The sequence below is a fragment of the Schistocerca nitens genome, chromosome 5 (assembly GCF_023898315.1).
Source record: "Schistocerca nitens isolate TAMUIC-IGC-003100 chromosome 5, iqSchNite1.1, whole genome shotgun sequence".
In the NCBI taxonomy this organism is placed as follows: domain Eukaryota; kingdom Metazoa; phylum Arthropoda; class Insecta; order Orthoptera; family Acrididae; genus Schistocerca; species Schistocerca nitens.
Genome location: NC_064618.1, coordinates 81,744,289 through 81,756,620, shown reverse-complemented (window position 1 = coordinate 81,756,620; position 12,332 = coordinate 81,744,289).

Below are 12,332 nucleotides of genomic sequence, written 5' to 3'. Positions count from 1 at the left end.
CCAGCGTCCCGTTGTGTGGTATCTCTCCCGAACTAAAAGCTTCTGTGACCATCGTGTCTGGAATGTACGTGTGTACGCCAGCCTCGAGTATTTCAACCACGGTGTGCTTACTTGTTAATTGCAAAAAAATGGTTCAAATGGCTCTGAGCACTATGGGACTTAACATCTTAGGTCATCAGTCCCCCAGAACTTAGAGCTACTTAAACCTAACTAACCTAAGGATATCACACACATCCATGCCCGAGGCAGGATTCGAACCTGCGACCGTAGCAGTCCTGCGGTCCCGGACTGCAGCGCCTAGAACCGCACGACCACCGTGGCCGGCTGTTAATTGCATATTGTTTACATGAATTCATACAACATTGACTTTATCTTATCGAGTTTGCGTTCGAATGAAGCGTCTTGATGTGTGGAATATGACTGTGAGGGCGGAATATGTAAGCAATGAAGGTCAGGAGACCACTACGTCTTACAACTGTCATGCACAGCTATCTCTCATTTCATGGCTGTGTCGAAAATGGTGGTGTGTTCATCTCTCGAGACAATGGAGGTTGTCAAGGATGCTACCAGCATTTCCTCAGTTGTTTGTACATTCCTTATGCCAGGACAAGCGCTAGTTTCACAAATGAGCACTGTTACCTATGAGTGGCTAAAATAAGGAATACTTTCTTTTATAATCACGAGAAAAATGCAAGAGGTTTGTTATGATCTGATGAAACTCCAATCGTCCGTCCATAACTGTGGAATCTATGAGTGCTCTGAGAGATGGCTGATCAGAACTACAATATATGAAACATTACTTCACTTTATTACAAGAACTGTAAAAAATTGCCACAGGAATGAGCCGAGTATTTGCAACTGTCTTTCAACAGTAAAGCACCACTTGACGCACACCGTTACAAACGCTCCTTTTGAAGTGCAAGTTAAGCATTTACAAAAATACCGTTCCATCTGAGACATGAACAGCACTAGTGCCGTAACTAGGTGATGACTGCTTCATCTGACGTCACGAACCGGGGCGGTGCGAGTCCATGCTCGGCTCTATACGAGCCTCCGTGCGGTGGCGCTGCGGTGCTAAGAGAGAGGGCGTTGCGTCAGGAGCTCCTCCCATTCGTCGTTACGGATTACAGCGAAACATCGCTAATGACTGTGGTGTCAATGTGCGTTGCCGACTTTGGAGTGGCATCGCGAGCTCTGGAGGATGCCACAAGTTCAGTAGACTGAGTCCAAACATTACTGACCCGTGTTCATATATTCATTGTAGATTTCAGTTGAGTGTTTTGATACAAGAAGGCTCTGGTACACAGTGGCTCGTTGCAGAGTTAGACAGGCTCTTTGTTGCCCCATTGACCTTTATTTCCGAGTTACACTGAAGATAAACGTACATCAGTGCAAACACATCTTGTATTTTATTTTCACAAGTCCGTCTTGATCACTCAAATTTCTTACACTTTATTACCGTTTTCGGCATACTGCCATCCTCAGATCTGTTACAAAGATAAGTATGCCGAAACCGGTAATACAGTGTAAGAAATCTGTGTGATCAAGACGGACTTGTGAAAATAAAGTGCCAAAACTTATTGCGGACTCATTTACAGACTTTGTCTTCAATTAATACATTTTGTATTGTTGGCAAAATGACAGAAAAAGTGGAAGTTATTGCATCAAATTTTGTTTTAAGCTTGCACATTCTCAAGTTGAAACAATCCGCAACATTCAACAAGTGTTTAGGGATAAAGTAATGGGTACCACGTAGATAAAGGAGTGGTACGAACCTTCAAAGATGGTCGCTCGTCAGCAGTCCCGGATCTACAATATTTCCGAACCGGGACGAAAACTTGATATTCCCCCCCCCCCCCCCCCCCACAAATCGAGCGTTTGAGATAGGACGTCAAAAATTTAAAAAAATCCATTTTTAAAAAATATGTTCATTTTGTAACGCACATCTTTCAAAAGAGTTTGATATGTAAAACACTTGTGTTTGAGGAAAGGTAAGAAATGTTATTTGGTTTTAAGTGTGTCTAAGTTCAGTGCCACGCTTCGTCATACAGCATTCTTCTATCGTACGTCACAGTATCTCGATCTGTTGAATTCAAACGTGTATATTTTATAGTGGAAGCCATCAAACTTACATTCAGGACAGTGGAAATTAAAATGTCCTGTGGTGCCTCTCCTGCTCCCATCGGCCGGTATCACATCCTACCCCGCTTAAAAGAAACTCTGAATTAATACTGGGCGGGAGGGGGGCATTATTTGTGACACGGAGAATAACAACTCCTCGGAAAATTTGCACTCTTAATTCCCTAATAGCTAATAACTTTCTCTTTTGCGTGATATAAAATTAAATATAGGAAACATAAAACCAGTAAAGAAAAGAGAGAGAGAAGACAGTACACCTTTCTTCAGTCCTTAGGTCTCAGCATATTTTCTCTCTAATCTTGCTACTGATTTACACGGCGTACTTTCCTTTCTGCGAACGGATCTATTATATTGTCAAAGTTCGTCAAACGTATTGCTACATGAAAAATCAAGATGTCGTTGTATACAACTGGAAAAGCTGTTAATATGAATAGTACCCAACACTGGTGTGTTTTCTAGATTTGGTTACGTCCATTTTGTCACTGTCTGCTAGATAAAACGAAATAGGTCTTTATAATATTGCAGGAGTTGTAACACAGGCCAAGTAAGCTAGGCTGTTTTGGGACAAATGGTCATTTTTATCTACCTCTTTTAGGTAAATAACACGACAGAATATAATTCACTACGTACCAATATGAAATGTGTATTAAGCCTACTACAAGCAAAAAGTTTTATGTTACAAAATAGTTTCACATTTTATTCATAGGCTCCAGTTTCTCAAGCATGAGATGGAATTCTTGCATATAATTTGGGTGATGCCCCGTCTCTTCTTCTTCCTCGTTCCAATAAATAGTTTTATCATGACTAAATGTGTAACTATTGCTCCCATTGTCAAAACTTATTCTCTGGTTAACTTCATTAATCCTGCAGAATCACTGGTTTACTCAAAAGGTGAGGTATAAGTGACGGAGGTGGAAAGCAATCATGCACCCTCCTCTCCAAAGTAGACCGCAAAGGCTCAATAAAACTGAGGTGTGATAAGGGAGATGCGACAATTCGTCCTCGTGCTAAGAAAAGCAATCCTGGACGATGCGACTGTGTGGACGTGGGCGTTGTCGTCTTGGAACACTGTGTCACCATCGGGGAGCAAATATTGTATCACGGGATGGACCTGATCAGAAAAAAATGGTCGCAAAATCGCCGGCAGTAATGAGACCTTAAGGAGTAACCATGGGGCCCATGGAATACCACAATATGGCTGCCAAATCATCAAAAAATCGCTGCCACGTTTCACTCCTGGGTTGTTAAATCGGTCAGAAGTTGGAAGGAGTGTGAAACAAGGCTCACCCGACCAAATGACGTTGTTCCACTGCTCCGTACTGCAGCTTCCGCTTTGCCTTTTCCTGTGACGGGCATTTGTCCTCATATGGAGCTGACTCCTTGTTTTGGTACTGACAGGGTCCACGAGCGCGACATCCAGTTATGCAGTGACTTCTGCAGCTGTCGTCCTCTTACTTTTTGGCACAGTCCTGTTCAATAACAATCTGTCACGATCACTCAACACATACTTTCGTCCGCGTTGTGACTTGGAGGATGACGTTTTCCAGCTTTCTCTGTAAACGGTATAAATCTTCGATACGGTGTCTCTTGAAACACCAAACACCTCGGCTGCTCCTGTTGCTGAACAATTTGCGCACGTTCGAATGCACTGAGCTCCGACATAATGCACTCACAACTACACAGAACTCTGTTCTGAACACGAGTGAGACGTGCATCCTATTGAGGACATTGTACGGGGTGAAAAGTATTTAAACCGACAAACTCTGGGAGGTTGTAGGGGACACCAAAACAAATATTTTTCCCTAATGTCATTTTTTGCTATGAGGAGTATTTAAACCGGTAGAGGAAGATTTATCTGGCGGCAAATTAATTAAACCAACAAACACTTTTCCATTTTTTTATGACCAAGAGACAACACATTAACACGACCCAGTTTCAATTACGGTAGATTTTCAAAAATGCCTCCATTGACACGTAAACAAAGGTTAAACTGTCGGATCATGTTCTGTCTGACACGGGCAAAAACCCCAGGAGTATCCTGAATTGTTCCTGCTGCTGCTACTATCCGGGCAACCAGATCCTCTTCTGATGCAGCAGGAGTTGCCTAAACAAGGTTGCGCATGTCTCCCCACACAAAAAAAGTCCAGAGGGGACATATCTGGGAATCGAGCAGGCCATGATACAGGACCACCTCTGCCAATCCACGTTTCTGGGAACCGTCGGTCCAGGAATCGACGCACACGACGACTGAAATGTGTCGGCGCCCCGTCATGTTGGAACCACATGTGTTGTCATGTAACGAGCGGGAAGTCTTCCAGCAACTTCCTCAAATTGCAGCGTTCTTGCTGTGCGACGGCGTCCCTATCCAGGTAATCTGCTAAATGACCCGGTCTCACGCAGACGTTGGTACACAGCAGCAAAGGTCGTATGGTGCGGGATAGGGCGATTAGGATATTGTTGTTGATAAACCCGCTGCGCAGCTTGTCCGTTGCGGTGCGCTATGTATTTGAGAGGCACCCACATGCCTTACTCATACTGTGGCATCAAGCAGTCAGGCCTGCAAGATGAGTGGTTTGCCAAGCGAGTGGATTCTTCCTTAATTTATCGAGTAACATGAATTCTCGTATCTTACTATTTAGTTACAAATTATCCTCCTGTATGAATACTACGCAACGGAAACGCATATCTGACTATCAGTGAATTACAGAACTCTGACTGTACACTACGCACTGGCAATACCACATTTTCTTTTTGTCTTTTATTTAACGGCTTTTATCAACACGTGGCCACCGCACTGAATGTGAATGGCGCACACATTATAAATTCGGGGCATCATGACAACATGCAATTCAATGGAAAAATCCACCAATCTTTTTCTTTTCACTATATTATTTATTCCAAAACACACAAATTCTATAACCTACACAATATCACATGAGAAATTCCGCCCAGTGGGCCTGGCTTTACATTAGTGAATCTCTATATTATGGTCTCGTAATTTATTTAACGCTACAGTGCACTTTCTGGATAGGATGGTGGATCTTTTATTATACCTCATACTTCGACTCTCACAATCATCACGAAACTTTCCTCCAGATCGAGCGATACACAGCCGGCCGGAGTGGCCGAGCGGTTAAAGGCGCTACAGTCTGGAACCGCACGACCGCTACGGTCGCAGGTTCGAATCCTGCCTCGGGCATGGATGTGTGTGCTGTCCTTAGGTTAGTTAGGTTTAAGTAGTTCTAAGTTCTAGGGGACTTATGACCACAGCAGTTGAGTCCCATAGTGCTCAGAGCCATTTGAACCATTTTTTTCGAGCGATACAGAAGGAACAAGCATAACCCACAAATCTTTTTAAACTACCTCGCTACTCTCCCATGCAAACCACACATACCCAAATTACATGACATACACCACACTACGACATGAAATACAAAACACTAAATAGTCACAACATTATCACTTTCAGCTTTCCCACTTACACATACCCAAATTACATGACATACACCACACTACGACATGAAATACAAAACACTAAATAGTCACAACATTATCACTTTCAGCTTTCCCACTTCAATCAATATTTATCCCAGTTTCACACGACACTGCCCCACTTTGTAATTCTACTTTCCTACTGTGAACTCTGGAGATAAATGCACGTCTTCCTGTGCAATGCAAGCCAAGTGGTGTTGCTGGATAGACGGCCGACTCACCTTGATTCTCTCTCAGAGTTTAAATCTAGCGTCACACGGAATCATATCATGCAGTTTAATATTATGCTCACACGCGAGTCCTCAACTGATACCATGGACGAGTACTTCTCTTTATCCTTTGTCTCATACACAGATTGAGACTCACACAGTACTCACCACGTGGAAGTACTCGTCTCCAATTTCAAGTCCTGCACACGTAATTTCTTAACTATTTCAACTTATGATACACACGCTATTTCTTAAATATTTCAACTTATTGTACACACGCTAGTAATTCAGCTTAACTTAAGCACACGGAAGTATTTCAACTTATAACTACACGTGGTTTCATTGTGACCGTTGGTCACTTCCTAAGATTACTACAATCCCCTTAATATTACCTGCCTGACATATAATTCTCCCTACAAAAGTTCCTGAGATAGAGAAATTATTAATTCAAACTACTCTTAAATATTCCACATGCATACTATGCCTCCACTCTTTCGTCATAACGGAGCACGACAAAAACAGGTCTTAACAGCAGAAGATCCAGCGGCAGAGTGCTGAAACATGGCCGTTCTCCAGGTCGTCTCCCATCTCTGTCGAGGTGGGGGAAGCACCTTGCTACCGTATTGGTCAACCACATTTCAGGCGCTCAAAGCTCTGGTACCTTTCATCTCTTTGGTCCCACCAAAGGTGGCCAAAGGATCGACTCAAAGATGATCATATATCCACATTCACTATCTGCGGTTAGCAGACGACCATACATTCATTCATTTCACAGATCTCACCAAACTGGATGTAGGGATTTATTTTGTGGGAGTGCACATGTGATCAATTAAATAAATAAATTGTCATTCTTTCCCACACTGGTATCCGGCTTCGCTGTATTAATTGAAATTGAGTTATTTTTACACAAAAAATAAAAAATGTGTTGTTCTGACAAAAATGATGAAGTATTTCGTACCTATTTTCCATGTCGGGCGGTACTGTACCCTTTCAGTAGTACTCGCCAACCATATCAGTGTACTCACTCCAGGTGTATCGCTCCATTAGTAAACAGAGACAATGCACTACTAGACTGGTGGACAGCAGTTGCCTACAACTGAAGAGCTCTAACAACCGTAATACGGCCTCTAACAACTGAAGAGCGTAATATGACCTCCACTGGTTTAAATAATCCTCATAGGAAAAAATGACATTAGGGAAAAATATTTGTTTTGATGTCCCCTACAACCGCCCAGAGTTTGTCGGTTTAAATACTTTTAACCCTGTATAGATTCCGTTCGTGGTGAAGTACAAGAGCGTAACCTGCAGGCCTGGCTAGCAACTGCGTTTATGTTCTAGCATGCACTTGTAGCGGTGAAATGAAATGAAATGATCGTGTGGCATTCGTGGCCGGGAGTCCCCGCATGCTGAAATTTGGCCGACGAGTTGCAAGCCTTTTCAGTTGACGTCAGATTGAGCAACTTTTGTGTATATGATGACGAAATGATGATAAGGACAAGACAACAACCGGTCCCCGAGCGGAGCAAATCTCAGACCCGGCCGGCAATCGAACCCGGTCTTGCTGACGACTCAGCTAAGTAGCTAACAAGGGAACCTCCCCATCGCACCCAGATCAATCGAGAAAACACGAAGAAGTTGTGTGGAACTATGAAAAAAATACACAAAGTGAGTAGTCCATCCGCATGATATGCAACATCCAGGAGGGTTTGAGCTCAGGAGCGCCGTGGTCCCGTGATTAGCGTGAGCAGCTGCGGAACGAGAGGTCCTTGATTCAAGTCTTCCCTCGACTAGAAAGTTTAATTTTTTATTTTCAGGCAATTAGTGAAGTTCAGACTGTCACACACAATCAACTTCGCCCTCCAAAATTCCAGTACATGTTGAGATTTGTGTGGACATATGCAGGATTTGACGGTCTACACACGGAAAAATTTGAAAACGTTAAAAACGTATATTTGACAGAGCACAGGGAAAACTGTGCGACTGTGAAACTGTTGCATTCATTTGTTGCGGTTTATGTGACAAACTCTTATGTTTTCATCACTTTTTTGGGAGTGATTATCACATCCACAAGAAAACCTAAATCGGGCAAGGTAGAAGAATCTGTTTACCCATTCACAAAGTGTGCAAGTTAGGTGGGTCGACAACATATTCCTATCATCTGTCGCACATGCCGTCACCAGTGTCGTATAGAATATATCAGACGTGTTTTCCTGTGGAGGAATCGGTTGACCTATGACCTTGCGATCAAATGTTTTCGGTTCCCATTGGAGAGGCAAGTCCTTCCGTCTACTAATCGCACGGTTTTGCGGTGCGGTCGCAAAACACAGACACTAAACTTATTACAGTGAACAGAGACGTCAATGAACGAACGGACAGACCATAACTTTGCGAAAATAAAGAACGTAAACTTTTCACTCGAGGGAAGACTTGAACCAAGGACCTTTCGTTCCGCAGCTGCTCACGCTAACCACGGGACCACAGCGCTCCATCTTGCGCATGGACCACTCAGTTTGTATATTTTGCTTATTTTTTCATAGTTCCACACAACTTCTTCCTGTTTTCTCGATTGATCTGTGTTCAGTTTTTCAAGGCCTATCCACTGTGACAACTTACAACTAAATCTGAGGGGGGGTGCGATGGGGAGGTTCCCTTGTAAGTAGGAACATTGCGTAAGTAGATTGTGGTCATTTGGGAATGTGGGTCTCACGGGAAGCGTGCAAGCGATACGTCCCTGCAGTCGCGCTGTTCATGTGTGTTCTCGGTGGCTCAGATGGATAGAGCGTCTACCATGTAAGCAGGAAATTACGGGTTCGAGTCCCGGTCGGGGCACCCAGTTTCAGCTGTCCTTATCGAGGTATGTCAACAACACCTGTCGGCTGCTGAGGGTTTCAATTAATTATCATTTAAGGGGGCAGTCTCTCGCGGTGTCTCCATATTTTTTTTCACCACCCGTAGATGTAGAGGTGTAAACAGCTGTGGCAGCAATGCAGAACACGCACAGAATTAAAACGATTACAACACTGTTGTTGATAATTCTTCCGGGTTATATGGCCGTGGTCCGTGGAATTCTTCTATTCCCAACGTTTCGTCCAATACTACGTTGGACATCTTCAGAGGTATGGCTGGTCCTGCTGAGTCCTGCCGACTGACGAGTCGGGCGTCGGAGAGCGGCCTAAATACCGAGGAAAGTGGGCGTGGTCTAGCTTGCACGTAGTAGCAAACTAGTCAAAGATAAAATGTAACTATCGATAATAGTCCGTCATAGATAAAAATCACTTATCGATTCTGTAACGCCACTGTCCACATCTCGCTTAATGTCAAGGCCTCTTCTTTACTATTAAAATTATCTTCATGTTTATAAATTTCAATAGCCTCCCTATACGGTCGTGGATAATAGTTCGTGGTAGCACTTGAAACTGTAGTTCCAGAAAACTTAACTACATGGTAACCTGACTGAAGTGCATGTTCCGCAACGGCCGATTTGTCTATTTTTCCCAGTCGGCAAAGACTTTTATGCTGCTTTACCCTCGTATTCACACTTCTTTTCGTAGTACCAATATAGACCTTGCCACAAGCACACGGAATTTTATACACACCTCTAGATGATAATGGTGGCCTACTATCTTTAACAGAACGAAGTACTTGTCATATTTTTCTGGTAGGTTTGAATACCGGTATCACTTTATGTTTCATCAAAATTTTGCCGATTCGATCTGTAACCTTACTAATGAAAGGTAAAGACACCATTGCTGTGTACCATCCTTGTCCTTTGGACTGCTGTAATTATGTCTTAAAACACTATTAATTTCTTTGTTTGAGTACCCATTCTTTTCGAAGGCCTACTGTGTGCAAGCTAGACCACGTCCACTTTCCTCGGTATTTAGGCCGCTCTCCGACACCCGACTCGTCAGTCGGCAGGACTCAGCAGGACCAGCCATACCTCTGAAGAAGTCCAACGTAGTATTGGACGAAACGTTGGGAATAGAAGAATTCCATGGACCACGGCCATATAACCCGGAAGAATTATCAACAACAGTACCATCCGGTCGTGAAAGCCTTAATTGTATAATTACAACACTGGATAAACGTCGGCAGCGCGACATTACTAGTGACGCAAAGAGGGAGGCGGCCGTCCCTGTAGAGCAGTCCACAGGCCACGGGAATTACCGGTGCACAGCGAACCTCGTGCCCCGCTGCGGACGCGGCCCACGTCACAGCAGAGGGATATACACCGGAGTGCCTTGGATGCGTCACCTGCAGGATGCGCGCGGGCCCTGCCAGTGACGGCCCACCTGAAGCCCGTCCCCTTCCTGTCACGTTACGAGACAAACAAAACCCGGCACGGAACGGAGCAGCCCGCAAATGAACTGTTACGTGGCCGACGTCACAAACGGATGTCACGAATTATCAACACTACGCACGAGCGCTACTGCAAGAATCTTCAGTGGTGAGCCGGCATTCTCAGCACTGTCGCACTGGCTTAAAATATGACGTACAGAACGAATTACTTAGTCACTACCCACTGCGCAGCAGGCTTCGTTGCATCAAAATGCGTAGCGAGTTACTCCTATCGTTATCTGAAAACTTCTCGGTACATTTTGGGATCAACCTCAGTAAACATAAAACGGAATTTCACGCAGTTACCTCCTCTTTCACCACGCCGTTTATAACACTACAACAGCGTATTTACGTAGCTTATACTATGAAGTACCAAGTTTGGTTTATCACGTAGTATGCCCCAACAGAACAAATAGTCCTGTCACGGAAAAGCCACGTATAACACTCCTGTCCACTGTTACTACTGCACCCTAACCTCAATGCTAGAAACAGGTTGTAACATAAAACTATTTTGTAAAAGCAATTACGGTACAAAGCAGCAGAGCAGTGTTACCCCCTGGGAGGAATTTTGTTAAGTTGACCGTGTTGTACCTAACGGAAATGGCTTACCGGAAATGAAAGTCAGAATTACGTAAATATTTGAACAGTACCAAACAAAATTTTGTTTATCTGCACTGTTCAACGGATAAAGAAAACGGCCGCCAGCCTAACTAGGCAAGAGAATGATTAACATTCTCGTTTAAGAAAGTAGGTATAAGTAACTATAACGGACAAACACAACCTGGACTTGGCCACACGCGAGTGCAATGAACTCTGACACATGTTTTAAGATTGAAGCTAACAACTGGAGCAGCACAAAAACTGATTGCAAAATTATAACACGTACAGAAAAACACTATCACTTTCGGTGCTTACACAAACTGAGTGGTCTTTATACTGTTAATATGCACACAAGAGAGACAAACAATTAGTAAACAAGAGTGTATAACGTTTCACAACAGCAGCTTTCTCACTTTTACTACATCGAAACACAATGTTGACCAAATTGCAAGAACTGACTCACCTTTTAGGATTTATTACAGACGATAATGTAATCATTTGCCCTATAAGTCTCAGTCTTAAGAACTTTTAATATTGAAGTTAGCAACAGCACTTTAAAAAGCAGTTTTAATAGGAAAGTTATTTTGAGCAAATAATATTTACTTTAACTCACTCTATTGCCACACTAACTTTAACTTTCTTTTTACTAAGTTCAAGAGACATTGATTAGCAAAACTCTAGGCTTTAACTTCTTTTAGTAAGGACACTCGGATATCACTTCAGCTCAAACGGAGAGGAACCTGAGAGGTGTTATGACAAGGAGAAAATCAAGGTTGATACATAAATTCAGATATAAATTACCTTATATTTCAGCACAATAACACATCCATTAAGCTGATCCTTCACTGTACATCATCACCGTGTTACGTTGCAATGATTGCGCAGTGTGGTGGCAACTGCATGTTGGTAGGTGGAATTGCAGGCAGAATTGCTGGAATCTGTCATTTCTTGGTGGCGATGATAGATACAAATTCCAGAATAGCCCAGCTATTTATCCATCCATCCGAGGCATTGGAAAATAACAGAAAAGCCTCGCTCGAAACCAGCACTATGCAACTTTTACACGGCAGTGCACGGACTCGTAGCTCATCTCTGACTGCTGGCTCGTCCCCGACTCGTAGCTCGCCTCCGATTGCCTATCAGTACCACCTTTTCTACATAGGCCAACCACAATTTGCGCGCGCTACACAGTTCCGTTCCCGAGGGGAACCACTACACCTCTTACACACAGAATACTAAGAGCCCTAAGTGAGGATCAGCAATTTACATAACAGTAACCAAATGCATTAAATAAAACAAAACATTTACACATATTGACATCTCTACAAAAACTTATTCACACAAAATTACAATCATATACAGTAAGTTTTGTTCCCTCCAAATGGGACAAAGTATTTACAGTACAGATACACTACTTTTCATTGAAACAAACTACGACATCAAACTTTTAACAAAGAAAAGAGTATACAATTTTGTGTTATCTATTCAATCAAAAACATTTACAGGTTCTTAACGATGTAATATTAAATAAAAAAAAGCAAAATAGATGAGTAG